Here is a 14,884-nt window from a genome sequence, read left to right as displayed (position 1 = left end):
GCATCTGAACCACTCATGGGAACAGTCTAGCCCGAACTGCCAAGCCATGCTTCCCTGGACCGGAAACAAGCTTCCGAGGACCGTTTCTGGCATTCCAGCCGTCTTCAGCTCGGCTTGCTTGATTCCAGTGGCAAAGTGAGCAAGGGACTCACGTCTGAGCATACCCTGCCACACTTATGGCGGCCAAAAGCGGTACAAAAGGGGGTGGTAATGGACGGAGCATCTGAACCAATCAAACACTCACACCCAGTCAAAAGATCTGGGTTTAATCCATCACCATTCTCGGAAGCTTGTTTCTGGTCCAGGGAAGACATGGCTTGGCAGTTCAGGCTGGACTGTTCCCATGAGGCACAGGGTCAGACTGATTTGCATATAGCCATGTCTTAACTGGGGTGGCAGAGTGGGCTAAAGAACGGTGATGGATTAAACCCAGATCTTTTGACTGGGTGTGAGTGTTTGATTGATTCAGATGCTCCGTCCATCACCACCCCCTTTTGTACCGCCACACCAGTAAGAACAATCATCAACAATTCCTTAACTACCAGAACATTTCCAGAAGAACTCAAAAAGTCATGCATACTTCCATTACTTGGACCCGCTGAACCCTGACAAATACAGACCGATTACAAATGGACCAGTCCTGGGCAAACTGATAGAAAGAGCAGCATTCGCCCAGATGTCACAATTAATTAAGCTAATGCCATACTTTCAGACTTCCAAAAGGGATTCCATCCAGGAAGAGGCACAGAATTTGCCCTCGTTGCCATCTGGGATGACCTGAAGAACACTGTTGACTACTACGGGGTTGCTGCGCTACCTCTCTTGGATCGCACGGCTGCCTTTGACACAGTTGACAATGACACTCTGATGCAAAGACTCTCCGAAACTGGCATAGAGGGGACTGCTCTAGACTGGATCACATCCTACCTTCGCAACAGAACTAATGTCATCCATATCCCCCTTTTTCGTCCAAACCATACTTCATTAAAGCTGGGGTCCCTCATGATTCTATCATATTGCCCATGCTTTTCAACATCTACATGAAGTCATACCGACACTGATCAATCAATTTCACCTCACGTGCTATAACTATGCAGATGTCATGCAAATACTCCTTCAATTGGAATGCCCCAAATTTTTTCCAATACACTACCTTATTTCTCACCCTATTCCGCTCTCAATATATCCTCTAAGTCAACTCTCTGACTAATCTCAAACCTCATTCTACAACTCTTTCTAATCCACTACTCTGTTTCTCACCCTATACCTCTATCAACATATCCTTTACCTCCACTCTTTCATCCCAAACTCCGTACCACTACTATGATCCCCAAAATAACCCTTTCTATACTCTTCCCTACTCTAGCTCTCCTTCCATCATCTCATACCTCTTTACTATTCAGATGTCACAAACAAGCCTTTCTAAACCCTTCCCTATGCACTTCAACACCCCATCAGGGATAGCGAGCCCTATATAAATGCAAACCTTTTTCCCCTCTTCTATCCCTCCATTATCCTTCTCAATCCAAATAACTGACTAACATATTCACCACTCAAATATCTTTCACATTACTAGTTCACAACTAATCCTTTATGGGTTCTGGAGTATCATGCTACTCATCGAAAAAGCGCTTTGATGCCTCGTCAGGGGTAGTAAGCACTATATCAATGCAATTACAATGCAATAAACACCAGCTCAATACTAAAGGGAGCCAGGAGCAATTCACCCGGGATTCTCACCGGAAACTCAAAAAGCCCCCGACCTGGACAAAATAATAACCAAGCCAGTTAACTCTTGCTTACAACCGACATGAATTGGAAGTCAATTCATCGCACAATTATCACTACGACTATGGATAATTGACAAAAAGAGCAAATCCCCTCCAATCCCTCGGCGAGGCATAGGGATACAAGAACCTGTTCCTGGAACATCAATGGTCTACAAATCAAAAGGAACAACATTGAATTTCTGCAATACCTAGCCACGTTGGACCTCCTACTACTATAAGAAACTTGGGAAGATAAAGCATTCGACTTTCAGGGTTTCACGTCTTGCTTTATCCCGGCAAACAAAAACTCAATCTTTGGATGCAGTTCAGGAGGGTTGACGGTCCTCGCCTCTATACCAACAATAGGCAAAATCGAGGCAATGGATTTTCATATATCCACACCAAGTGTCATCCAGGTGGTAAAGCTCTGTCTTGGGCTAAAAATGTAGCCCCAGGAAGCAATTATAATTAACACATATATCCACCCTAAACAGAAACATAAGGCGATAGAAGAGCTTGCGAAAGTTCTAGAAAAAATAAGGGAAAAAAGAGCGTCTGACCTATTCATCCTGGCTGGTGACTTCAACACGCTCCTCATCAGCAAAGATCACAATAGCGACCTCATTCAAGAACTGAACATAGTGTGGGGCGTGCCGCCTCAGGGCGCCCTAAAAAATAATAACCGAAAGAAGCCCTCGAAAAAACTCTCAGGTCAATTGGAACAATTCAATCTAAAGGCCTTAAACGGCCGCTATGTTGAAGACGACCCGCCAGTGGCCACTTTCCACACCAACTCACAAACCTCGCACCTCGACTACATGTTCGTATCTTTAAATATGTTTTGCTGGGTTTCTTCATTCAAAATAGAAGCGAGCGACCTCAGTTATCACTTGCTTCTAGTGGCCGAAATAATTTCCAATTCGACACTGGAAATTGAGCACCTTACTGGCCCAGACATAGACGTCAGTTCAAACTTAAAGCGACTACGGTGCAACCCCGGCAACATCGATTCCGTCAGCCTCACTGAAAAAACCCTCTTCTCCCAAGTCTCTGGGTTTTCATTCAAGCTGTCGGACGTCTGGCAAAACTTCTTCGACGCCATGATGGCGAAAATGAGACGTACGGTGTCAAAAAACTCTGGCCAAGCAAAGGGGATTTCAGTTTGGAAATATTTATCTCCAGACATGAAAATACAAAAACCAAACCCTAAGACTTATGAGGAAGGACCAGGCAAACCATAGCTTGCAAACAGCTCTGCGGGAAGCGAAAAAACAGCTCAAACGAATGAAATGGGAAAGTCAAAAGCAAAGAAAAGATGATCTTTGGGCTAAACTCGTCCATGAGGGGAAGCAAAAAAACAGCTCAATGTTCTGGCAAATGGTAAAAAGGTTGCAGAACCCCGACAATTTAGGGCTAGATTCATATATATCAGAGGAAGTATGGGCAAAATACCTAACATCACACTTCAATGAAGATGACACCAACTGTGACATGGTAATAATGCCTTCTGGTACAAAAACCGTAAGGCCTGGCACCAAGGAACAACTTAATCATCACATGGTCGTAAGCACACAAGAATCACGAGAGTGTGAAGGAATAAGGCCAATAAAACCTGACTACCCTAATAAGGAAGAAAGACCTGCAAAAGATGTTGAGCTAGGGCCAATGAAAGCTACCCCAGCAGACATCAGACGGCAAATAAAAAAAGGGAGACCCAATGGAGCACCAGGGCCAAATGGAATACCATCTATGCTGTACAAATCAGATCCACATTTCTGGAGTGCATCCCTGGCACCAATATTCAACAACGCAAATGTAACTCTGACGCTTCCAGATTCATGGCATGGGTCCGTCATAAGTCCGATTTACAAACATGGGACCAAGAGTCATCCAAATAGTTACCGTCTCATTGCCTTGCTCGACGTAGAGGCAAAATACTTTACAGGTCTTATCCTGGAGGAATTATCATCATGGGCCTCCGACAATAACATCATCCCTCTTAACCAAACAGGCTTCTGTAAAGGCCAAGGGACCACAACTAACATCATGGCTCTGTCCCTCCTGATGAGTGCGGCAAAATCAACTAAGTCACCCTTGTTCCTTACGTTCATTGACTATACTGCCGCCTTCGATCATGTGGACCGCAACAAACTTTGGCAGAAATTATATAACTGGGACATTCCAAAGTGCCTCTTAGACGTCTAAATACTGCTCCATTCTAACACTTGGATCAAAATCAAGCTTGGGGCAGGCACACACCTTTCGAGATCAATTAGGACGACAAAAGGATTAAAACAGGGCTGCTTATTAGTGCCCCTCTTATTTAATCTTTTTCTAGTGGATCTGCCTGCTGAACTCGACAAATGCCGCAATCACGCACCTAAGCTAGGATGAATTACCCTTTCAAATTTGCTATACGCAGATGATCTGGTGCTGATAAGCCGCACTCAAATAGGCCTTCAGCACCTCCTGAATGCAACTTACGCCTTTTCAGCAAAGAATGCCCTCCAAATAAATTTTCACAAGTCAAAGTCCATGACGGTTAATTACAGTAAAAAAAATGAATCCTTGTTGGTACATGAATGGCGAAAAACTTGGCAAGGTAGCCTCATACAAATATCTGGATGTCCTCTTGGACTCAAACAACAGCTCTAGGCCTCAACTGCACTCCATCCGAGGGAAAGCTACAATGACTTATCTAGCACTAAAATCATTAAAGGCAAAACTCCCCGATCTTACACTTAAGCCACTCCTTGAAATCCTGCGTGCTAAACTACCGCCAACGCTCACGTATGGGAGTGAATCACTTCACGGGAAGGATGCCGTACTGCTGGACACAGTCATAGCTAATTCTTATAGGGCCATTTTTAACCTTCCCTCATACGTTTCCCCCGCCCAGATTCGTTTGGAATTCGGCATTGTTAAACAAACTTTAAAAAGGCGGAGTGCGTACGTAGCAAGCTGGCGTAAGATCCGCAACGCAGAGGCCGACTCTCTAAATGCCAACGTATGGGAAGAGTTACTACGGCACCGCACCTCGCTGCCTAGAGCCTACCTTTTTGAATCAATTGAGGTCCTAGGTTTGTCCGACACCTGGGAAACGTCCATAGATCTCCAGTCCTTTAAAAAATTGGCAAAAAAATCGGCACGCATTATTTCAGTGATCGAAGACAAGAAAGACCTAGCAAACAGAGCGCATGGATGGTCAACCCTGGGGAACTATGGCAAAATACAGCCACAAGCCTATCTTAACATCGGAATGAAAATTCAAGCTAAAGATAAGTTTCTAAAATTACGCCTTGGCGTAATCCCGATACTGCCGCACCTGCCCCCCTGGGAGAGAACACTGGCCTCGCATCAGTGTCGTTTGTGCAAGTCCGGAAAAGAGGACATTGTATTGTATTGTATTGTATTGTATATTGGATTTATATAGCGCTTATCACCCAGGGGTCTCTAAGCGCTTGCCTTGGGAACCCGTCCTGGCTTTTCCCTGTGAGATAGCCCCTACAGGGCATCCCCAAGGTGAAAGCCAGGCATCCCGCCACGGGGGGCCGTTGTGGAGATTAAGCAAGCTTAATGCCCAGAGTTGCAGAGTGTGAACCCATGATTAGGTCAGGCACCGAAGCGAGAATTATCGAGTCCGTGGACATTTGCGCTCAAGACCCTGCCGCGTCGGGAATTGAACTGACCTCTGCTTCAGGGTCTGCCTGCTCTAACCAGTGAGCCACACTTCTCCACATTGTACACGTAATTGCATATGCCCTAAACTGAGAGATTTGAAGTGCAACTTTCTGCTTCCATCCTTCAAGACATATGCTGTTCGTACTGCAGGCAGGCAGTCAAACTATGCTTTAACGCTAGCGACACAAAATTCAACTGCCAGGTGGTGAAGTTCTATGACTCAATAAGGAAAAGACTTGATATCATTTGAAGTTCTTCATTAACACCCCAGGACAACTTTGATCTCACCATTGCGAACTTTGATCTTTTTAACTTCAACTACAAAGTGGTTTTAAATGTCCTTATCTGTGTTTTATATTTTTGTAAAGATTTTAATTAATCGTGTACAAATAAAATATTACCTCACCTTACCTCACAATGCAATACAATACAATATGAACTACTTGCAGTGCAATGCCTGAAGGGATGTTTTAAGTCTCAAAAGTACACTTAAACATCACCCATTATATTTTTTATTTTGAACATACATTGTGCACAGAAAGTTGTTGTTGTTATATCTGGCGTTTGACAGTATAGCTGTCAAATAGACGTGTTGCTAACAATTTACATTGAGTGGGCAGGGCTTTGATTCGCCCCTTTCAACCATAGCCTTCCTTCAACCAACCTCTTTCAGCCATTCACTGGAGGCTTTGTCAATAACGACTTGGCTCAACCCAGTGTAATATTAATTTCTTAGATAATGCTGTAGGCTGCTTGGAGTATCCTCTCTCCTCCGTTCATATTGAATTGCACAAGTGAGTACTTTATAACTCTAGTCCTCTTTGTCCGCTCCTCCTGGTTTTCTTCTATGAGTCTTGTTGTAATGTGATAGCACTGCATAAAATAGCATATTAAATGCAAACCTATTGCCTTTGCAAATGCTTATTTGTTTTGCTTTTCACCCCAGTAGGCTTTTTAAAACATTTCATTGAGGACTTAAAATGCAAGCCTGCCCTATTGAATTTGCCAGTGCTTGCTCTTTTGACCTTCAGTTTATGATGTGTCTGTACTGAGTACCATCCTACCTCAAAAGAAGAGAGACCGAGTTTAAGGACTGCCGATTAACCTGATGTTTACAGGATCTGAGCTACATATCCATGCTGGCTCTTCGTCGGTATTGAGGCATTCAGATGTGACTTGGCAAAAAGACACTGCCAGCGACTAAACCCACCATATCAAAACCTGGGTTGAATTTTTCACTTTATAACTTGTGTGACTAGCACAAACTTTGCACGTTGCAGGCAAGGTTGTAAGTACCCTGTGATGAAATGTTGTTGTGATTAATGACAGGACCTGAAGACGGGTCATCAGGAATGCCTTATCAGCACTTTTTTCTGAGTTTTGACATTCTGCATGGAATGTGCCAGTGGCGGAAATTTAGCACTCTGTAAATACTGCTTACATCGAATTCCACACACATGAATTACGACAAGTTACCCTGGCTGCTCTGTGGTTTGTTGTGTCTGGTTTGGTTCCTACTTTTAAAGTTGCATTTACTTTTGGTCATTCGAAGATTATTTTCGTAGTCTGGCCAAACCAGCAGGATCCCCGCGCACTACAGGGGAACATAAAACATCAGCCTTAAAGCTGAAGGATTTCAATAGCAAAATATGCAGGCTTTGTTACATCATGTACAACATATGCTGCTGTCGTGCCTCGAGGGCTTATTTAGAACACATTATTTGATTTGGACAGTGGCTAGAAAGGAACACTAAAAAAAGAAATTGGCTCAAACAAAGTGTAATAAATTGTAGATGTGTTTTAATGGCTGCCTAGGTTTTTTGAATACGTTAATGATTAGGTGTGTTTTACTGTCTGATGTCATGGTATGTTTTAACAGGTCTAGCTGCTGTAAGTTTGCGTATATTACTCTACATATTTTATGGTTCAATTAGGAGGAAATATCGGTGCTTGCCACACATTCATATTTTCCTATGCCTTTGAACACATGCTCACCAAAAATTGGAATAATCCTATGGCTAGACAATGAGTTAGTTAACGGGTTGGTAAAGCACACGTCTTCCATTTCGTCAATGCGCAGTATCCCGTGTGTTTAAATTTTAACGAAAGTGGCAGAGCACAGGCCATTAGCCAATGGCACCATGCTTCTGTTGGCCCTTTCTACAACAGTTTTAGTGAGTCCTTCATTCTCTGGATCAGTTTGTGCTTTTATTTTAATTTGCTTTTCAGTGATTTCTTTTTACACGCATTATCAGCCAACTGAGAACATCTATTTGCTGCCCAGTGCTTAGTTTGTAAAACAATATGTGAAGGGGGCCTAAAGTTTTGCTCAGAAGTCCGAAGCCAATTCTACCAATATTTAGGATGCTGAAGACCAAGGGTTCGTAGTCTAGATTTCGCCCTATTCCTCTTTCACCTAAAACTAGATCCTCCCTGCCTCTTCCCCTCATTTTTGAAGGTTCTCTTCTATCCATGCTTTCTTACTTTGTCACTGTTTTTTGTCTCTTTCCCCTTTTGTGTTTTTTCTCTCTCTTGCTCTGGGTGAAAGTCAAATGAGACAAATTCAGTGCCAGTCCCCAAAAAGCAGGGCCATTGGACCCTACCTGCAACCATCTGCTCAAATAAAGCACTGCTGCTTCCTCTGTAGATGTAAAAATGGTGTGGAAATTTCTGCACGTTTTGGAAGAGCCAGCCAAAGTTGAACATTATTTCACACAGCGCTGCTCTTAACACCCACAGCCACATACTCCATCTTGAAAAGGTTTGCCTCCATGTCCTCAGCGCAAAGGCATGCCACAGTGTCAACAGTCCGGGCTTAGAGCTACGTTCTGCATGAGAAATGAAATGCTGTTGAGGTAAACTTCAGAGGAGGCCCGGTTAACAAGTTTAGAAATATATTTACCGTGATGTTTGAACAGGTGGCACCGACTTTAAGCCTTGGCCTGCAACAAAGCAGACCGGACTGCAGATACATACGTGGTCACCAAATTACAAGCAGCAAATTACAAGCCACTGAAACAGGGAGGTTTGAAAGCAGCTGACTAAAGCAGGCTCAGAGTAAATAAAGTGAGTGTGCCAGAGAAGGTGATAGGTGGTGGCTAGTCAAACATAGACCACATACCTGAGGTGAATATGGAAAAATGTAGCCTGAGACCTTACGGCCTTGCCCTCTGGTGCAAGCACCCAACACGCCCATCTGTTCAAACCTACAGTTGAACAGAAGGGCACAGGTCTTACGAGTGCCTCAGAGAGACCAGTGCAGAGGATATGAGTAGCATACACGTGTGTAAAGGGCAGATAAGGGAAGGAGGAAGTACAAGCACACGCATCACAACTGAAGCATATTCAGATAGTAATAGCAAAAGACAGGCATACAATCAGACAAGCTCAACACAGCACTTCCAAGATTAAAACACGCATTTGCAGTGCAATAGGTCTCGCATTTGCAAGAGTTAGAGCTATTGGCATTGTAAATGACAATATATTTAACCCATGTGTTCTGGTTTGGAGTGGAGGTATATACAAGCATTTGCTATGCAATCAATTTCGCTGTTGTGAAAGTTAGAGCTCTTGGCATTGAAAATTATATTTTTTGCTTTGATGTTTTTGTCTGCATTGGAGTGATGATATTTGCATAGTGCTTTTGCCTTTTGTATAACCTAGCAGTGCTGGAGAACCAAAAAATGGGAAATAGGTTATGAGGGAGGGGAGACAAGAGTAATATGCTGGCTGAAAGAGAAAGTAACATCTTAGAAATAGCAAACACTCATAGGGAGTGCATGATTAAGTTAAGCATGTGAAATGTAAGCAGGAACAACATAGTTACCTTAACTCATTTGCATTATTTATTCAGAAATCATTGAGTGTTTTTGCCTGAAATGTTAAGAACATGACTACAGGGACCTGGTTCAATGTCCATTGCTTATATCCTTTCAAAACGTAAGCAGTATGGTTTAAAAAGACCACATCACTGATCACAGTGCAGCAGTAAACATTTTATAAACTAAAATAAGAAAAAACGCTGATAAGGATCACATTAAATAGTTTCCACTTTACACATTGAAAGGGCCAGGCCCATTAGTTCTAGACTCCATTCTAGAGACACACTCAGATGGTGCTTTTTTGAAGCATGAACGTGTGAAGGAGAGAAAAACATTAACCACAGTCAGTCATTAACTCTCCTTAATAATAGTAATCCACAGACCACTATATGTAGTTAGTTAATTTAATACAAAGCCCAAAGTAACTGGACATAGAGACACCTCAACACGAGGGTATAACAATACAAAGGAATTAGCATGAAGCTAAATCTACACATCAAATTTAAATGGTGTAATATGAACAAAACTATTAATTCAGGAAGTAGAATACAGAGAATAAGAAAGCATGCATCCAAATTTCTCAGCATTTAGGTTGATGGGCGAAAAGCATTAAATCTAATCCTACTCTAGCTCTAAGGTGACATCCCTACATAAGCATTTCCAGTGAAAAGAAAAAGGTGTCAGTAGGTGGAGTCTTACTAAGAAGCCTCTCCACCATCAGTGGGTCACGTAGCATGAAGCCACTAATGCAAAGAAAGTGCTCGATCTGAGATGCTCTCTCACTGAAGGCAAGAAAGAAATGGACACTGTCCCTACTTCCATCAATCTGTTATTCACATGTAGCTGTCCCATAATGCACATATTGTTCATAATTCACAATGGGCACAGTCATGCGAGTACTTTTCCATGACGTTCTGCATGTACATCCCTCATAACGATTCGTCCTTGGTTCCCATGCCTTCTCCCGTGTGAATCCATCTCCATCTTTATCAACTTCCAAACCATGTAACTGTAACTTCTTCTCTCCTTGCCTAGATACTAAAACAAATACATTACTTTTCCTAAAAGAATGCTTCTCCAACTGCAATGCAAACGTGAGAAAGAAGAGAGTCAACAGTGCACATAAAAATCAAACAATTCAAAAGCGAGAATTTATCATGGACTTTCATTTCAGGCGTACAAGTTTAGCTAACATAAGAATATATCACTTTAAGCATCACTGATTTGCATAACTCTATAGTGTTCCGACTAACACATCTTACCAAATTATAGAAATAACATGGTAATCACATTTTAGTATATGAGTAGTGTCAACTTCACAGCATGAGTTTTCATGTTAACGTTTTTTGCTGGTTACATTCATTTCCTACATTAATTTTCCATACTACTTGTCAGTAACCTAAAATATGTCACGTAATTGCGTTACTACATTTCACAATTCTAACACCTCATGTATACATAATTGCATGATTATATGCGGGTGCACTCTACACGTGATTATGATGCACCCTTACAAATGAAGCAAGATTTCTGCTCCATCAGCACCAACCAGGTATTGCAGTACCTCCAAGAATGGTGCACTTTCCCACCTGGGGAAAACAATGTTGTTCAAAGGAAGAGGAGAAAACCAAAGTAGCGCTTAACTTACAAACTCTGTAAAGTGGCACTAATGTGTGTGGTTGTAAATAAAACCAATATGGCCACATGTCAGAAAAAAAACGACATTTACAGCCAAATTGTTCCTTTTTTTCCATTTCACAGGGGAACAAATAAAGAAAAGGAGAGGTAAGAGAGTGTAAGAGCTGTTTATTGAAGTCATGGTTATTAGCAAGTGAGGAGGAATGAGACCGAGACAGAAAGAGGGAATAAGAGGAAGAGGAAAAAAGAGAGGGGGTAGAGCAGAAGTGAACACAATAGGGAGGTGGGCTGTGTGAGAAGAGGGTGGTGAGGGGGGTGGGGTTCATCAAATTTAGAAGGGGGCCCCTACACTGTGGTGAGGCAGATAAATCCATGCAATTGGTTGGCTTTATTGATATTGAACCAAAGACGAGCTGAGGAACAAACAAACGTTTTCCACTGTATGCATCAGTAAGGTAGTTCAGTACCTCTAGGAATGGTGTACTTCCCCACCCGGGAACAACAATGTTATTCTGAGAAAGATGAGAAACGAAAGTAAGCTTCACTGGCAATATCTGTGGCGCTAATGTGTGTAGTTGTGAATCAAACCAATCTGTCCACTTTGCCACCACTCTGTCTTGCTTTATTTAGTATTTATTTTTTATATTTTGTATTTTGAACCATTTTTTTCTCTATCTCCCAAGGCTGCACCTCTGAATAGAAAAATTCTGAAAAAGATGACATTTGCAGACAAACTTTGTTTTTGTTTTTTTGGATCCATTTCACAGGGGAACAAATAAAGGAAATGAGAGAAAAGAGAGGGTCAGAGCCATTTGTTGAAGTCATAGTTTTCAGCAAGTGAGGAGGAGAGAGACAGAGACAGAAAGCGAGAGAATAAGAGGAAGAGGAACAAAGAGATATGGGAAGGGGCAGCTGCAGCAGGAGAAGTGAACACTGTTATTCAAAGAAAGAAGAGAAAATGAAAGTAGCGCTACACTGGCAAACTTTGTAAAGGGGCGCTAATGTTTATGGTTGTGAATGAAACCAATCTGGCCACTTTTTGTATTTTGAAGCTTTTTTTTCCCTCTATGTTCTGAGGCTGCACTTTGGAATAGAAAAATGTCAGAAAAAGACATTTGCAGCCAAAGTGTTTCTTTCTTTTTTGGATCCATTTCACAGGGGAACAAATCAAGGAAAGGAGAGGAAAGTGAGGGTAAGAGCCATTTGTTGAAGTCATGGTTTTTAGCAAGGGAGACAAGGAGCAAACCTCATGCCATCAGAGGTCCTTGCTGGAAAATGTTAGTGCAGTGAGCTGCCACTTTGGAACTGGAGAACTGTAGCTCAGGTACAGCGCTCCAATACCTTCCAGTCAGCTTCACGCTACATCTGCAAAAAAACATAATGGGAAAGCGGTGTCTCTGTTAGTGTGCGTAGACACCGAAGTGCTCCCAACTGTGCATGCCTATTTGCAAAGTGAAATTAAACACCACTTCATATTAGTGCACAGAGCAGTCATGCTGATTATAATACAAATGTCCTCGGAAAATGTTAGCACGGCGAGCTGCCACGTTGGAACTGGAGAACCTATGCTTAATTAAGTACTCCAATACCTTCCGGTCGGTTTTGCGCTACATTTGCAAAAAAAAGTAACAGGAAAGCGGTGCCTCCATTAATAAGTGTTAGAAATGGGGTCTCTAGTTGGCAGAAGTAGGTACCTTTGTCCAAATAGGGATCCTTGCTTCTAGTCAGGGTAAGGGGGATGCACTCTTTAGATAACCCCTGCTCACCCCCTCTGTAGCTTGGCATGAGTAGACAGGCTTATCCCAAAGGCAATGTGTAAAGTATTTGTACCAACAGTCACAGTAACACAGTGAAAACACCAAAAAAGTTTAGGAAAATAATGGTTCTTTATCTAAACCGAACAAGACCAAAACGTCAAAAATCCAACATACACAGTTAAAAATATGACTTTCAAAATTTGTACCATAGAAAACTATGGATGCGTGACTTTTCAGCAAAGTACCTGTAGATGCAACAAAGTTCCAAAAGCCAAACAGCTGCAGAGTCGGAAAATAAAGAGATGTAACACTCCTGAGACCTTGGGGAGTCGATGCAACAGTTCTGCGACACGCAGAGGATGATTTGCGACTAATCCTGTCTGTATGGGGAGTGATGCATTGATTTTTCGTGATGGTTCCGGTTTGCAGGTGATGCGTCAGGAAAGCGTGCCGCACTGGTGTGATCCGTGGAAATCTGGGATGTGTCGGCGATCCATGCGGTAGCGCCGAGCGGCACTGCGTCGGTCCTCTTCAGCCGTGATCCCTCGATGCGTCGATTCTTGCAGCGGTGACAGGCGCTTCAACGGTTTTCACAGCATTACAGCGATGCGTGGAAATTCTCTCGCCGTGGAGATGCATCAAGAAAACAGCTGCAAGAATAGCGATGCGTCGATTTTAGCTGTTCTTCATGTTTCTTCTTTCTTCCAGCTCCCAAAAAGCAGCAACAACCCCCAGAGGCCCAAAACTGTTACAGGCACCTCTTGGCAGGCTAGAACTCACAGCAGCAGAGTTCAGGGGAGCTGGGCGGGTGAGGTCTTTGTGTCCCTGAGACCTCTGAATAGGGAGGCAGCTCACTTCAGGCCCTTGGAGATCTCCTTCAAGCAGGGACCACAGCACACAACAAAGTCCTTTTCCTTTTCTTGGCAGTAACAGCAACTGCAGGCCATACTCAAACACACAGCAAGGGCAGTACTTCGCCTCAGTCTCTCCAGCTCTTCTCCTTGGCAAAGGTTCCTCTTGAATTCCAGGAATGATCTAAAGTCTGGGGTTTTGGGTCTGATACTTATACCCCAAAATGTCTTAGTTCTCTTTGTGCAAGGGGCTCTGAGCCCAGTTCAAACCAGTTCTGGGGGCACTCTGCAAGTGCACAACAACATCCATTGTCAGTGTGAGCCTTGGCTCCAGACACACCACAGGAGAGCAGAACCAGCATTGTGGAAGGCAGGGCCAGCCCTATTCAGGTACAGTTGCTACTCCTCCCACCACTCCAAATGCAGATCAGGCCTATTCAGCCTAGTGTTGACTCATCTAGACTCCTGGAGCCACTGCACCTCCCCAGCCCCTGTCACTCCAAAGTGAGAAAGTGAATCCACAAACAGGCAGAGGCACACAAAAAATGTTGAACAAGAAAATAGCCACTTTCTAAAAAGTGGTATTTTCAAACACACACTTTAAAAACCATCTTTACTAAAAGATGTGTTATTAAATCCTGAGTTCAGGGATACTAAACTCCATGTTTGCATCTTATCCCTAAGGGAAGATATGCTTGTAAAATGTTACAAAGTATTCCCCATTCTGTCCTATGGGGCAAGATAGCCTTTCAACAGTGAAAAACTAAATTGACAGTATTTCACTATCAGGACATGTTACACATACCAGTACATGTCCTACCGCTCACATACACTGCACCGTGCCCGGGGGGTACCTTGGACCTACCATAGGGGTGCAGTATATGTAAGAAAAGGGAAGGATGTGGCCTGGCAAGTGGGTGCACAGGCAAAGTTGCCATGGCAGTTAACAAACTGCACACAGGCACCGCAGTGGCAGGCCGGCGCACTGGTGTGACATTTGCCGCAGCTCTACCACGGGGTTGGCAGTCCCATGAAATTATCCCCAAATCTCCCCGTGTCTCCCAAAGATGAATGCGTCCTTGTGTAACCTAACTGGTGCTCATTGTAAGTGCTCCAATACCTTCGGGTTGAGTTCACGCTATAGAAAACTGCAAAATAAATAATAACAAATTATCTATCTCCTTGTATAATATTTAGCCCACTAACATTGAATTTCCACTAAACAATTACAACACATGTTTCTGTGGATTAGAAACAACCTGAGACTCCCTTTTTACAGGACTATGGTATTGGCTTAGATAATTGTCTAGCACTCATTTCAAAGTTTTTTGAGGACATACTGTCTTAGCCTGTGTAGTACCATTCAA

The sequence above is a fragment of the Lissotriton vulgaris genome, chromosome 9 (genome assembly GCF_964263255.1).
Source record: "Lissotriton vulgaris chromosome 9, aLisVul1.2, whole genome shotgun sequence".
NCBI classification, from domain to species: Eukaryota; Metazoa; Chordata; class Amphibia; order Caudata; family Salamandridae; genus Lissotriton; species Lissotriton vulgaris.
The sequence above is the reverse complement of the archived record's forward strand: the minus strand, read 5'-3'. Positions refer to the sequence as shown.